Source organism: Coenobita brevimanus, chromosome 18 (genome assembly GCF_032717465.1).
Source record: "Coenobita brevimanus isolate Jiangsu-jjx chromosome 18, ASM3271746v2, whole genome shotgun sequence".
NCBI classification, from domain to species: domain Eukaryota; kingdom Metazoa; phylum Arthropoda; class Malacostraca; order Decapoda; family Coenobitidae; genus Coenobita; species Coenobita brevimanus.
In genome coordinates, this window is record NC_136971.1 from 32,696,007 (window position 1) to 32,706,794 (window position 10,788).

Sequence of the window (10,788 nt, forward strand, 5' to 3'; positions counted from 1 at the left end):
CACACACACACACACACACACACACACACACACACACACACACACACACACACACACACACACACACGCACGCACACACACACACACACACACACACACACACACACACACACACACACACACACACACACACACACACACACACACACACGTAACCCATACAATCCACTGTTGTTTTTTCTGCTTAATTTTTCGTATCTCAAGGCACATTTTTTTTTATATATATAATTTAGATTAATATATATTTTTAAAAGTAGGAGGACAGATACTAATTTCATAAACTAGGACACTATCAAACAAGACATTTCAATATTGCATTAAAGTGTGTAGCGGCAAGAATATACTACAAAACGACGTCAGTGTATTGAAGGTGTTAAGGGAGTGGCAGCGTGGTTGGTACTGGCTCGATCCTCATGATGGGGCACCGGGTTCCGAGTGACGCCTCCAAACCTCCCTTTTTTTTTTTCCTCTTTTCAATATCCTTTATTTTATTTTCTAACTCGAATCTAAGTATATGTGATGTACAGTAGTTTCTGCTGCAATAATATATAAAGATAACCTTTCAGTAGGGTCACGTTGCTTTATGTTTTACTGTTGCTCCCTCCAGACGATATTGTTCAGCTTTAGATACTTTTGGAACGGAAGAGGTTGGATATAGTCTTCATTTACCGCTTCACCACACGAGATATTCTCAAATTAGAGTAAACTTGGCTCATTGTAGGATGAATAAAGTTTAAAAGATGTGCTATGATTGAAGGGGCCAACTCATGTTGACAACGCTGATGGCAATAGTACTTAACCATGTTGCTACAGTGGATTTACCAGAGATGAATTTATTCGTGTGGTGTCAACATGAATAAAATACAAAGTTGTTACAAAGCGGCTAAGGGGTTAATGTGCACGGATGTACTCTGAAATTGGTAGACCTTAATTCCAGGCTCTGGACGAAGTTAACTTATTCAATCCCAGGACGTCTTTTGTATTTTGTTGTACGTATCGCCAGACTATTTTACTCAGCTTAAAGGACACCCATAGTAGTAAAGGGGCTACAGATATATGTATTTAGGCCACAAAAAACTAAATACTCTTTGCAAGTGTGAAACAATCGCTTTAAGAAAGAAAAAAATTAATTATCCCTATTGATGGGGTTATGAAGATCTGTAGAGACGGTAATAATTAATATCAAAACACAGTAACTGAAGATGTTGATGATGATCGAGAAATATTCTTAATAATGTTGCTCCAATTTCTCTGCGCTAAGAAAATCCTCAGATATTAACAATATTATAATGTAATTCATATATCCTGGTTTGATTCAATGAAGTATTGCTTCCCGAAAGGTGTGATGCCCCGCGGCTAGGGTGCCGTATTGCAGTAAATATATGACAAGACGATCGGCGTAATTTTCTTCGCGATATTTCCTGACCAATCTCAAGGAAACTGAACTCCTACTGTGGCATAGCGATGTGAGAGACACATTAAGGCTTCGCCACTCCGCTGCATCTCAGAGGCTTCACGGTGTGGCTTGATACTGGCTGTACCCTTGTGTAGGGGGAGAAAGATCAACCCACCCATTACCTCTTTGGCTCGTATTGTTTTTTTAGTGTTGGAAGGTCACTAATACGTACTAGGCGACTGAATTCTGGATATGGCAGGTTAATATCCTCTTGAACGTTAATCATATAGACTATCGCTACGTGAGAAGAAATTCTGTAACAGACAATAGAACAATAACCTGGAATAAACAAAATAAATCGCTTAGGAAAAGATGATGGGAAGCTTCCTTAGCAAAAGTGTATACGGGCCTTTATATTCCTATTTATCCATCTTTTACCAGTCGTTTTCCTTGTAGTTATTCGCCTCCTTCCCTTCGTCCTCCTTCTCCTCCTCCTCCTCCTACTTCATCATCATCATTATCATCAACATTATCCTTTTCTTTTCTTTTTTTTTAATTTGTTGTTGTTGTTGTTGTTGTTGTTGTTCTTCTTCTTCTTCGTCTTCTGGTTTTTGTTCTCCTCCTCCTCGTCATCATCATCATCATCATCATCCACATCCTCACCTTCATCCTCCTCCTTCCTCTCCACATCTTCCTACTCCTCCTTTTTCATCATCATCTTCTTCTTCTCTCATATAATTTCTCTTTCACTTGATATCATTTTCTAACTGTACTGTATATCAGACATACACTACATTAATCCCTTCTCCTTCAGTCCTGCGTTTTAATGTTATTTTTGACCACCTAGTTTATCATGTGCATGTTTGTTTATTTGTGTTTGTTTGCTCGTTGTGATGCTGGTCAGCTCTGATACGTGCGATTTCACTTTTATATACTGTTTATATATTTTTGTACTGAAGTTGTGTGTGTGTGTGTGTGTGTGTGTGTGTGTGTGTGTGTGTGTTTTTGTTTGTACAAAGCCTAACTTCTCACAAGGAAATTGTTTGTGTGGAGTTGTGTTTTTAAGCTGCTTAGTAAGACTAGGGACATTAAGACATAAAATCAGTGTTTGCTAAGTCCACATCGTCTCCTGGAAAACGGCACGCAACAGTCGAATTTACTTCCTTATTCACAGTTGCACTGCTGTGAGCACAGGACCAATGTGGGGAATTTGCCGTACTATACTCCGGCCACTTTAACTTGGCGCAAAATTGCCATCTCCATCTTGAATGCTACGCTTTCAGTACCGTATGTCTTAGGAGTAGTCTGTGGTCCTTCTCGTGAGAAAGCCTTTTTGACAAGATGTCGAACCATATTATTGCCTTATTCTGCAATTGCTTTACGAGAAATGAGCTTCAAAAGAAAGAAAATCTTGGCCAAGTTGAGGTGGAGGAACTATGCAAAGGTAAAGGTTTCATAAGAGGTGATAAAACATTATTTCATCTTAATTTCTTCAGGCTGGTGTTGTGTATTAAATGTTATTATTGTTGCCATCAGACAAGTGTTTTCAGCTCAGGCAGAGAAATCATCCTGGCAAGAGGAGTGGTTAATCAATGTTGTCTGTCACGCCGTCACTGCAAACTATTTCACTGTAGTCAACAAAATCCTCTTGATGTACCGAAAAAAAAAAAAAAATCCTTTATTGGATTAAAGCCTTCAACCTGATGACGTTTTTTACATTTCACCATACGATAGGAAATTTCCACCTGTAATGGTTAGATATGGCCTTATTAACCCCTTTAGTGTAGAACCTATTCCCTGAGCTAAAGGGAATCGTCTATTGCCAGCAACAACAATAAAAAAAAAATACGTCTTAGGAGTGAAGGAGTTAACCCATTCAATGCGCTGACGTATTTCTTAGTTCATTGTTGGTATCTCTGAGTGATTTTATTCAGGTTACCAGAGACTATTTCAACAGAGAGCCTTACATACAGGCATCAACCTTTTCCCTGCCAGGGTCTCTCCCAGTTTGAAAAGACTCGTCGGAAAAAAACAACGGTTAACTAAATTGGACGTGAGAATATTGAAGGTGTTGAGGGAGCGGCAGTGGACTTAGTACGCGCTCTGCCCTGAAGCTGGGACACCGGGTTCGACTGATCACATCCTTCTCCCTTTTACTTTCTCGTCTTTCACCTTTTTATCGTCTCTGCATAATTAGTCATAGAAGGAATTATCTGGTGTCAGCTGCAGTGACATACAACGTTCCTAACCCTTTGGATCCTGGGACGTATATAGGAGTTTGTTTTGGTAGCTTCAGTCGATTTTATTTTGCCCTTGAGAGACTGTTCTGACAAGAGGGATTAGATACAGCCTTCAGTAACCTCCTTACAAGAGATCGTCTATGAGTTGAATAAAATAAATTGGAGGAAGCAATAAAAATACAATAAAAAGAGATCGCCGTAGTGAAGGGGTTAATTTTAGTTAACAACGCTGATAGAGAGAGTTTTTAACCCCTTCAGCCTGAGGACGTAATTTTAAACTTATTCTTATCGTGGCCAGATTAATTTCATCAGGTTTGGAGAGATTTGCCAAACTGGAGTGGTCAGATATAGCCTTCATTAACCCTTCCCTGACATAAATAAAATCTTCTGGAGGCAGCAACAGTCAAACAGTAAACTAAGTAGCCATAGTGAAGGTGTTAAGGGAGTGTCGGCGGGGTAAGTACATGCTGTCAAATATACAATATAAATACGCCATCGGGTTGAAAGGGATATATATATATATATATATATATATATATATATATATATATATATATATATATATATATATATATATATATTTTTTATATACATATATATATGTAGGAGTAGACTGTAGCACTAGTCGATCAGGGCAGTACTCCCAAGGTGGATGGAAAGCTGATGACAGGGAGAGCTGGAGCTACCGTTTCATCAGCTTTCGGGACTAGGTCCCGACCATCCTCCTTTGCTGAACTTTTGCGTTGTCTCATTAACACAGAAAGTAGGCCAGCATGCTCTCCAATACAAGTTTCTCTAACTATCTATACCAAACTACATGCACAGTACACACAACACATCCTTTTCAAAATTTGGAGAAAAAAAAAATGGCGTCGAATAACATAGCTTCGGAGTCCCCAAGGGGGGTGACCATAAATGCCCCCACATTCTGCCCCTCTCCCGGTGACAATTCAAGATGCCGGGAACCACTGTCTGATTCTCTTCTTCTTCATTTCTGCAACATTCGTGGCCTTTCCTCTAACTTTCGCTCTGTTGAGCACCAACTCGCCTTCTCTAAACCTCACCTTCTTTTTCTAACTGAGACTCAGCTGTCTGAGGCAAGTGACAGCAGACCCTTTTCTGTATCCTCCTACTTTCTCTATACTCATTTCAAAGCCAAAGGTGGCTGTTGTATATATATATACGCAATATCACCTTAACCTGTCCTTTCACTCCGGTACGGCCTGCGGACCTTCCAAAGAAAAGTCGTCTGTGGCACTTTGGAGCTACGGATTGGGAGGTCTTCAGGCTGTATTTCTTTGATTTTCCAAGGAATGATTATTGCTTCCATGGCCGGGAGCCATCTGGGTGTGCCTTGTACATTACGGAGGTTATTCTCTCGGGCATGGAAGCATACAATCCTTTCTCATATCCTTTGAGTTATGCACGAAAGCCTTGGTTCAATCATGCTTGTTCTAATGCTGTCTGCAACAAGGAGAGGGCCTATAAAAGGTACCGGAGCCAACCCATCCCTGAATCACATCTTTTATACGTTTCTGCCCGGAATCATGCTAAGTCTGTTCTTCGCTCTGCTAAAAATAATTTCATCCGTATTAAATGCTCTCAACTCTCTAACTCGAATTCTTCCCGCTCCTTCTGGCACCTTGCCAAAAACCTTTCTAACAACTTTACCTTATCATCCTTCCCTCCTCTTTTCTACTCAGATGGCTCAGTGGCTATTTCTTATACTGATAAAGCAGATCTCTTCGCTCAGACTTTCTCCTCCAATTCCACCTTAGACAATTCCGGTGCTGTTCCTCCATCACTTCCCCCCTTTGACATCTTCATGGCTGACATTAAAATTTCTTCAGCTGATGTATTTTCTGCCATCACAGGCCTCAATACTAATAAGGCATATGGGCCTGATGGACACCCTCCTGTTTTTCTCAAGAACTGTGCTTCTGTGCTTACACCCTGCCTAGGCAAACTCTTTTGCCTTTTTCTATCAACTTGTACCTTTCCTTCTTGCTGGAAGTTTGCTCTCATTCAGCGAGTCCCAAAGAAGGGTGACCATTCCCAACCCTCTAACTATCGTCCAATTGCTTTAACATCCTGTATCTCAAAAGTTTTTGAGTCTATTCTTAATAGAAAAACTTTAAAGCATCTTTCCTATCACAACCTTCTTTCTGATCGTCAGTATGGGTTCCGTCAGGGACGCTCCACAGGCGATCTTCTCACCTACTTTTCAGACTCCTGGTCATCCTCCTTTCGGGACTTTGGCGAAAACTTTGCCATTGCACTTGACATCTCAAAGGCTTTCGATTGAGTCTGGCGTAAATCAATTTCCAAACTGCCCTCTTACGGTTTCCATCCTTCTATCTGTGCCTTCATCTCTAACTTCCTTTCTGGTCGCTCTATAGCCACTGTTGTAGACGGCCATCGTTCTTCTAGATCTATTAATAGTTGTGTTCCACAGGGCTCTGTGCTATCACCAACCCTCTTCCTTTTATTCATCAATGACCTTCTAAGCTGTACATCTAACCCTATCCACTCATACGCTGATGACTCCACCCTTCACCTTTCCATTCGATTCTCGCAACGTCCATCTCAGCAGTTACATCAACAAACAAGGGATGAGGCTATGGCACACCTAATGTCTGACTTGGCTCGTATCTCTGACTGGGGTAAAAATAATTTGGTTGTTTTTTAATGCATCAAAGACTCAGTTTTTGCACCTATCAACCCGACAAAATCTTCAACAGGTCTACCCACTAATGTAATATTTAGCTTAATCCTGCATCATCCTTGAACATGCATGGGGTTTCATTTACTCGGGACTTATCTTGGAAAGGTCATATTACATCTCTTGTAAAATCTGCTTCCAAGAGATTGGGTGTGCTAAGCCGACTCCGTTTCTTCTTTACCCCTGCACAGTTGTTGACTGTATACAGGGATTTTATCTGTCCCTGCGTGGAGTACAACTCGCATGTGTGGGGAGGCTCCCCACATACAGCTCTTCTCAATAGGGTGGAGTCAAAGGCTTTTCGCCTCATCAGCTCTCCTCCTCTTACTGACTCCCTTCAACCTCTGTCTCTTCGCCGCACTGTTGCATCTTTATCTCTTTTCTATCGCCATTTCAATGGTCACCGCTCCTCTGAACTGTCTGCATGCATTCCTCCACCTCTACGACGGGTGCGTAGCACCTATCTAGCAGCAGGCGGTGGCTGAATCGGTAGAGAGGCGGCCTGCAGTCCTGATGGACCAAGGTTCGAATCCCGGCTGGGGCAGGGAACAGTTTAAGGATTTGAATTTCATGAAAAAGCAGACTTTCCTGATCTACCAGATGACCCGCCGACATGTCATAAAAATACCCCCACTAATACCAATACACCAGTCCTGTATGAGACAGCCCTAGCATGTATTCAATATGGACGGTGGGTGTTAGCGCCGAAGTGGTAACATGTAGAGAGGAGTATGGTATGTAGGAGGACTACTGGGCTTTGAGAGCAGGCTGTGGTGCCTATGCCCTGAGTCGGACACATAAAAAAAAAAAAAAAAAAAAAACTCATCCTTTCTCTGTCCAACTCTCTAATTCAACAGTTAACCGTTACTCCCAGTCCTTCATTTATGCAACAGGTCAACTCTAGAACTGTCTCCCTCTGTCTGTATTTCCTGCTTCCTATGATCTCCAGTCTTTGAAACGCAATGTGTCCAGGGATCTCGAAATGATCGGATCTTGAATTTGGCTCTCTCTTGTATTTTGTTTTTCTTTTGGAAGGAACAGTTTTGCGAGCTCGATGCCTTTGGTTCCTTCTTCCTCTTCCTCATATATATATATATATATATATATATATATATATATATATATATATATATATATATATATATATATTTTTCAACATGACTTGTACATGTATCCTATCAGATAACTGTATGTCTATCTATCTGTCTATCTATCCATTGCCAGACGCCTTAATCCCGCAAGGGGTGGCCACAAACAAATCGCCTCCATGTCGCCCTTTCCCCCGCCATTTCACTTCCCTGCTGGCAGCTCAGCCCCCCCCCCTTCTCATATACCTCTCCACTCCATCCCTCCATCTCATCCTTGGTCTACCCCACTCTCTCCCCCCCTCCACATCAACCACATACACTCTTCTCGTCAGTCTCTCGGTCACCATCCTCTCCATATGGCCATACCACCTTAATGTATTTCTCCTAACGCTTTTAGTCACATCCATATCCACACCACAACGCTCCTTCACTTCCTCATTTATCAGTCTGTCTCTCCATGTGACTCCATATGCTCCTCTCAAATAACTCATTTCCACTGCGCTAACTCTTGACTTGCGTCCCTCCAACAAGGTCCAAGCTTCACTTCCGTAAGTTAGAGTTAGTATCACAATACATGGAACGACTTTTTTACTTTCATGCTCACATCCCGGTTTCTTATCATTGCTTTCAAAGACCCAGCAACATTTCCTCCTTGTCGTACCAATTGAAGCACTTCACCCTCCAACCTTCCATCCTTGCTCATTACACTACCCAAGTACTTAAACGCACACACATTTTCCATTTCCTCCTCATCCAGCCTCGTTTTACATTCAGTGACTTACTTTCTTTTGAAGACCATAAGTTTATTTTTCACTACATTCATCTTTAGATTTCGTTTCTTACAGACTCTCCCAAACTCATTCACCAAGCCTTGCAGTTCCCTTTCGTCTTCACTTAACAACAAAGTAACATCTCCAAACAACAGTACAGACAGTTTCCAAACACTGCCCTCTCTTATTAGGGCCGCTCCAGCATCCACTGCCCTACCTTATATATCTCTTATAACCCAATCCATATTCAGACTGAACAACCATGGAGACATGACACATCCCTGTTTCAACCCACAAATTGAAAAATTCACTCAGTTTACTGTCCACACGCATTGCAGCCTTAGCACCCTCATACATTCTCGTCACGGCATTCAACAATTTCCTATTTGCTCCGTATATTCGTAATACTTTCCAGATTCCTTGTCTATTCGTCCTCCGACATGCTTTCTTCAAATCCAGGAAGGCCAGATAACTACATGAATGCGTAGTTATTCTCATAACCAAGCATCTTAGCATACTTTACATAACCAATGATCAAGGATTTATGAGTGTTTCATTTCGATTTTTTGTTTGGTCAGTAGAAACTAACTGACGATTCAGACAGGGTATATATATATATATATATATATATATATATATATATATATATATATATATATATATATATATATATATATATATTTACAGAGAGAGAGAGAGAGAGACTGATAGATATCAATAGAGAAATGCATGTGTATGTATGTATGTATATATATTCACACACACACACACACACACACACACACACACACACACACACACACACACACACACACACACGTCACCATCAACATCATGACCTTTTCTTTCCACCCAAGGATGAGTTTAGATAGATTCCAAAAAGGAAGGAAATGGGACACTCATTAATTTCGCGTTCAAACCCCGGAATCCTGTCACTAACTCAATGGTGTAACCATCTGCAAATACGTGTGTACGAGTATTTAAGGCATTTTTCTTTACACCTCTAAGCATTCAGCATGTCGACTATCAAGTTAAAGTATGGGGTGCCAGCGCAGTGTTCTGGGCTCCTCCGTATATTTTCGTTCAAGTACTATGATGCCCTGTCAGCTGCATTAGATAAACTTTCATAACTCTCTTAGACATTCCTTCATCATACCCCCTCTATTAGACCATCCTTCATAAACAGACTTACCTAGCGCCACATCTTTCATCAGTCGCATTATTTGTTATATTATTTACTCTGCGTGCTCCATGCACACATACCTCAGTTATTAAAGTCTCACTACTCATACTCATGGTTTATTGTTGTATTGCCATACCAAGATATAAAGCATACTTTAATGTGGACGCCTATACAGTATATCCATGGAATTATCTTGCAGCCGGGACAGTTGGACCTCATCGCGCAAGTCTCCCTCCCTCTCTGTGTCATTTTACTTTTCACTCCCTTTGCATTTTTACCTCGCTTTCCTTTTACTACAAAGAAAAATTTAAAGTACCTCACAATATCAGATCTCTCTGCTTATCAACACATCTAACCTAAGAAACACTTTTTGTCTCAATATCGAACACGTTTTATTCACCTACAGTTAATCCAAAAATATTTCGTTCACAGACAGCCACACAATTGCTTCAGTCTACAAAGCTTCTGTTTATTTCAGCAAGGAATATGGCATCACTTTGCAAATCTGCAGCGTCACTGGGTGTCTGATAGGGAAACGCCTTGTATGTCAGGACTCCATATTATAAATACAATTCATTATAGAAAACTTGATAGATAGATAGATAGATAGATAGACAAAGCACCAGGCAAGCCTGGGAATGGGATATGAGCTTGCAACTCTAAGTGAAGGAATGTTGAGAATACACCGGAAGCAGCAAGCCAGGGGATGAGATAGGTAGTGTGTCAGCGAGATAGACACACGAACAATGCCTCGTGACCATACACACACATACACACACTCACACACAGGCTTCTAGAACACCTCAACAACAGTGTAACACACGTGACGCGACCCCTGCTACTCCAGACTTTAGGAAGCAGAGCTCAGAAGGAGATAGACCATAGAAACGGAAGGTAGTAGGGATAAGGAGACTAACAACATGGGCGAGAGTGTGGAAGAGAGAGAGAGAGAGAGCGAGACAAGGAGGTAGCTCACGGGACTCTATACTTCACTCGTGTGTGAGAGACTGTTAATATTTCCAAGACAAATAAAAATAGTCCCATACTAATCTTTACCTCTCCTGTCATTGCATGACAATGGGAATTAAGATTATCTACTTACAAAACTACTCATGTATAACAACCGCTCATCCACGAATCTAATATATGTATAACTGGTCTACAAACACACTACAAGAAGCTACAATGTTACTGTAATACTGGCAGCGAACGTATGAACCTCGTCTACGAATCTACAGTGAATTTCTACAAAAGCAGGCGAGACTCAAACCAAGATTAGCTTCAGTTCTACAATGAATTCCTACAAAATACAAGCTACAAGCCTACGAGTCTACAAACCTTCGAGCCTACGAGTCTATGAGCCTACAATCCTACGAGCCTATGAGCCTA